Source organism: Barbatula barbatula (assembly GCF_947034865.1).
Source record: "Barbatula barbatula genome assembly, chromosome: 6".
In the NCBI taxonomy this organism is placed as follows: Eukaryota; Metazoa; Chordata; class Actinopteri; order Cypriniformes; family Nemacheilidae; genus Barbatula; species Barbatula barbatula.
Window position 1 is genome coordinate 16,388,944 of NC_136765.1, and position 6,012 is coordinate 16,394,955.

Here is a 6,012-nt window from a genome sequence, read left to right on the forward strand (position 1 = left end):
TGTTAATTATTTTTAGTCAAATAAAATAAGTCACTGTGACAACAAATGTGCTATCAAGATTTACATTAACATTTATTCATTTGGCAGATGCTTTTATCCAAAGCGACTTACAAGTAGTTTTATACAGTGGAACATTACTGCAGAGCAATCAGGGGTAAGGTGCCTTGCTCAAGGCAACTTCAGTCATGACCTGCTGGCCCTGAGATTAGAACCTGCAACCTTCTGATCACAAGCCCAACGCTCTAACCATTAGGCCACAGCTGACCCCAGCTGACTGAAATTGAAGATCTTTAAGATCCATAACAATCCTTAAAATCAATGTATATAGACATTTGAACAGGTCAAGCAACATTAAACATATGTGTGCAAATAAAACTTTAAATATATCACATATTGTAAGAATCTACACTTTTGCAAAGACTGGACAGAATCTTAATCTTAATAACAAATTGGGATATTACCAGACTGCTGTTACACATTAAACCTGCCTACCAAGCACACTCAGCAGGTCAATGGCCTAATGCTAATTTGTATGTAATTTGAACTAACAAAAAACATCCCTTACAGAAAAGACTCTAGAACCCCTTTTCTAATAAAGCATATAAAATGTACATACAGCCAATATACTGTGAATGTAAACATTTGTAAACATTTGAACGGTAACAATCAATCTGCATGCTCCAGCAGTTTGGTTAACAACACAGATTAATTCCTATAAAAAACATCAAAAAGTGTGCAGCTTGGTTTTCAATGACTGTACTTTAGGAGAAAGTTTAAGTCCATCGAGATCCAGAAACAGTTTCTGAAAAATCTCAAAAGTGTATTTCAGATTTGACGGATACTGTAGATTGAAGGCATAAATCAGTCCCATCAGAAGAGCATAAGCTTTTGCAGTATTTTCACACTGTGTTAGGACCTTGCTTCCTTCTAGAACAATTGACATGACTGGCTCATCTCCGTTTCCATGGGCAAGAATTGTCATGACATCCTGAGTGAAGTCTTCTTGATTGCCAACCTTGCAATCCAGGAGGATGAGGGGAAAGAAGAACATTTAAATGTTAAATTCATAACAGGAATTAGGAACCACTGCGATATAAGGGTTGGAATGACAGTAAATTAATCAAATATTAATCTCTAACAAAGTTCAGTCATACTTAAAAGTTTGATTAATTTACTGTACCCCGTGGACTGAAGACAAAGATGAATTGTGTTTGGTCCCTTTCAAGTGATCTGGAACAAGTATAACACACTGGACAGGATCCAAATATAATCTGCTGTTAAGGAAACATAAAAAGAAGTAATTAGTAAACTGTAAAATACTATCTATAAACCAAATATTCATATTTGAATTCACATCACTGAAACAAACAAGGCTAAACAAAAGAATCGGTGAATTTTACGTTAATTGATGCACCCAGAATGAGATTAGACATACAAACGTGATTAAACGAAACCGCAATCTATCATGACATGTTCAAATCCGAGGCACTATTTTTAACATCATACCCGAAAAGAGATTATAACCGCCATCATGCCTCGCGCCACTCACGTCTGGTGTAGATGTGGTCTTGTATGACTGTCGAAATACTCGTCACGTATATCACGGGTCAAGTCAGACGTTTAGGGTTTTAGACGTTTTCATGAACACATTTTTGTAATGTCATATATCACGTGTCAAATCATTCAAGGTTACACTTTACGTATTACTTAAAAGGTTTCAAGATGTCGTGTAACGTAACGGTTATATCGTAAGAATCCCTGCATAGTCATACAGCATACGTATATCGAATAACATCTTATCGAACAAAACATATAACACGGGTAAAAAAACAAACGAATTCACTTTCTTGCGTCTTTATGTAAAACTAGATTGTAATATGTCGTAGGACGTTTTACTAACGTTAGAAAAAAGATCACCGAAGACTTCAAACATTCCAAATGTGCAGAAAATATAGAGAATTACAGTCGTGACAACGCGGATGTTCAATATTATCACTTAAACCAAATACAATAAGTCCAAAATGGCAAAATAGAATTCCTTTTCAACTACTTACCTGTCGAAGAAAGAAGATAAGTTCTTTGTGATGATGCATGGCGGGTTATCTTCTTTTTTCGCGCATGCGCAGATTGCTTAGACTCCGCCTAAACTTTACTTGATTTTTCTAAATTGCCACACGTATGTTATTAATTCATGTACATTTGTCAGAGAATCACAAGTAAAATTTACTTGACTGTTGGGTGTCTAATATTTACAAGTTTAAATTCAGTACATATGTAGATTTTACTGAATAATCTAAAGTTTTTACTTCAACAAAATTATTCTTTGCAAAAAGTACATATTTTTTTTTGTTTTATTTACAAAGCCATAAAATCATTTTTTACAGTGTGCAAGAGGATCTTTAATTAGATACCTCAATCATTTTAGCTCTCTTTCTTCCCGAAGACTACAGCACTGTTTACCCTACGATAAACAAGCGTTGATTGAGGTTGAATTGATTGAGTCAATTTCATTTTATGGTATTAACCGCACAGGAGGACAATAAAACAACTGATGACATTTTGATTACCCAAGGACAAAACAAAGCGCATGAATGGAAAAGGTAGAAAATATGTCGCTCAAGGCATTGAAAATCACAGACAGGCTGAGGAACGTTGGACCGTGCAGATTCAGCTTAACTTGATGCACGCTTATTTTACACAAAACTTCCAAGGGGAAAAATTATGATCTGCAGAATCGACTTAAAATTTTCAGTAAAGCTGCCCAAATAAGGACACAAATGACTTTTGCATATTATTTTCTCGTCTCTCTCCAATTCATCACGCAACCACGAGGCGATCATCGACATGTGGAGGAATTCAAAGTTTATGCGTGCCTGCTTGTGTTTTAACTGCCTCGTATTCATAGATGCCCTTTAAAGGTCAGAATAAAATAACCACTGGTGATTATCTCTGTGATGCGCTCCACAAAACAATGAGAAACCGGTGTAAACAGAAACCCCTTCTGACTTCCACCGCAGCCGTTTCTTAAGTACAGGAGCGCAGTGACTTTGAGCTTTACACCGGCTCTGTCAGCGAGATCCACACAATAGCGCCTCATGGGAAAATAGCAGGAGGAATGAATGAGTGGATAAAGCAGCCAGACATCGCAGTGCATCTACCGAAACTTCATATTCTGCGAGATGGTCCGATTACCCAGTGGACTGCCTGTCATGTTTAGACTTGATGTCCATTGTCCATTTTTCGATGCTATCATTCATCTCTGAATGTTCCTTTTTGTAAGAACAAAAATAGAGTGACTCATAAGCTGCCTAACATTAAGTGAATATTAAAAACTGCACGGTATTGGAGTTTGGTGTACCTTGCCCTGTGCCTTGTGAGATTGCGTTAAATAAGATTCAGTATACAATAGATGTAAGTGCCCTAGAGAGTTCTATTCATTTCTGTGCCAGTTGTGTTTTTTTATGTGAAAGCCTGACACTTCAGATTAAAGCTGACATATGATTTGGGATGGTACCTAGGAGGATATATAATTAACTCGCTATATAATCAGCGAGGACATTCTTTCTTTCGGATCATTCCGAATGAGGCCCACCGCACTAAGAAGCTGTTGATTTTTCTTTTGTTCATCAAGAAAACGGCTCTAATTAAAAAGACAAGAGATTTCTTCTCTTTTTCTCAATATAACTTTGATGAGATTATTTTGCACTGCATATATATTTCGCCTCGAGTCGGATGCGATTCACCGATACCAGCAGCACACAGTGGATAGGAGCAATATTTGGCAGAAAAGACCAAAATCATTTATAATTACTAAGTAATGGAACAAAGCAGAAAAAAGCACTGCAACCTCTCGATATCCACTCAGTCACCCACACATACACTATATCTGAAAACAGTGCACTCTTGCTGGTAAGAATCCATGCTGAGCCTTTAGAGTAGACACTTACATTTGTGAGCGAGAGATAAACATACACACAATATTTGTGGGTGTGATGCAAGAGGATATAAGACAGGGCAAGCCGGGCTGTCTGGTGATGTGCGCATACAGGGCTTAAACAGAAGCAGACATTTCTTCTTCTGTGTTTTGGGAAAAACATGGACATGTTTATGCATCTGTAATATGTTATCGTAACATAAAAAATATGCAACCAGCCTTAAAGTCTACACATTTGCATGGATGTCTGGGGATGTGATTCTGAGGAGGAATCTGTCTCAGAAACCATCATAACAGTGGTTTGAACATGAGTTGGTATACTGTATTGATGACGTTAGTATCAATCAAATTACTAGACTCCCTGGATTAAACAAAACTGATTCTGATCATATTCTTGGGTATCAGAAATTTTAAGAGGAAGTCATTGTGTGGTGATTGAATGCCATAGACAAATACATCTAGAGAAGACTTCAGTAAAGATTCAGTGTAAAGGGTCCAGGTTTTCTATACAATTGAATCAGAACACAGCTTAATATGAATGTATATATGAACACATATTTATCCACTCAATCTCTCACACAAATACACACACAAAACCCAGCCAGCGTTTGGTATGTTTGTGAATTATGTGTGATGGGCAGATATATTGCAAACAAACTGATGTTTACAAGATACAGTATATGTGATATTCCCTGCATGTTGTTTGGTGCCTTGCAATTTGTCCACAGAATGAGTTGCGTTAAACCTCTCAGCGCCCACATTATCCACAACGGCTTTGGGTTTTTGTCACACGTTTATATTTGATTTATAGACTGGTCTCACGCGTGCCACATTGAGCTTTCTGTTTCTCATAGTGAAAATATTCATGCAGTGTTTTTATGTTTTTGTTGGCTTGATAATGGATCCTGTCAGCACAACACCTTCCCCTTGGTTTCCACTACTAGGTGGCTCATCATTCTTTACCAGATCAGCCTGTCAGTATTGAGTCAGGACTTCATATAGAAATGACTGAATAAATGAACTGATCTTTGATTCGTGTTGCAAAAAAATGATGTGATCTTAATTAAGTGACTTGCGAGCTACATGGTGGCACGGTCACTTAGAACAAGTGGCGAAGGCTTCATTTTGTGGCTCAATCTGCATGCCTCAGGGTACATTTTAAGCACCTGATCTATAGCGCCTCTGCCAAGCGGACTTTACGGTGAACATCTTAGTGAACATTCGTGCTGCTTAGTAGGTTAAATATTTGTTGTGGGTTAGAACCTCTGCAAAGTGGATTTTATAAACAGCATAGAGAAGTGTATTGATCCCTCACTTTTTGTAGGGAGTGAAGACGGAAATGTATCCAACAGTCTGAAGAGTACCATGTGAAGTTTGTCCAAAAAATGTGAATAAAAGATTGAGGGTACAGAAATTTTACTTATAAAATGGTATTTGACAAATAAATGTGCCCTATGGTGCGAGAGCAAAAATGCATAAGATAATTTGATCTTCATTGTTATTTTATGTTATTAATATAAATAGCTGCTTTCTACATTTTCGCTGTGTCACACCACAGGACGTGTAAGTAATATATATTTGTCAACTAGCCTACCCAAATAAACATGAAGGTAGGCATATGATATTTATATGAAACCATGCTCATTGAATAGCCTATAATCAAACAGGAGCAAACATATAATAAAGGTTTTTTTTCAGAGTGACAATTTGGTTAAGAGAACTACCACAGTCTGCTCAGTGTGCAGCTCACTCTGTAGGAGCACAGCTGTGTAACCGTGTCTTAGACAACCACCGGATGATGTGAGAAGTCATATACGCACGATCACCTCAAGCTTACTGAGCGCTTTAATCGCCGACTTCAGCTATTATTATTACACATAGCCTGCACATTGTCAACAGTGCTTTATAAGAGCATTTCAGAGTGACGGATAGGCTACACACGATTGCAGCTCTGTTCCTCGCCAACTCTCTCATTCCGCGACTTGTGCGCAGAGGAAAACAACGTTTAATATTTTGTTCTTTAAATGCACCAGGGGCTTAATACATAACGCTTTCAGAGGAAAAAAACTTGCACGCCG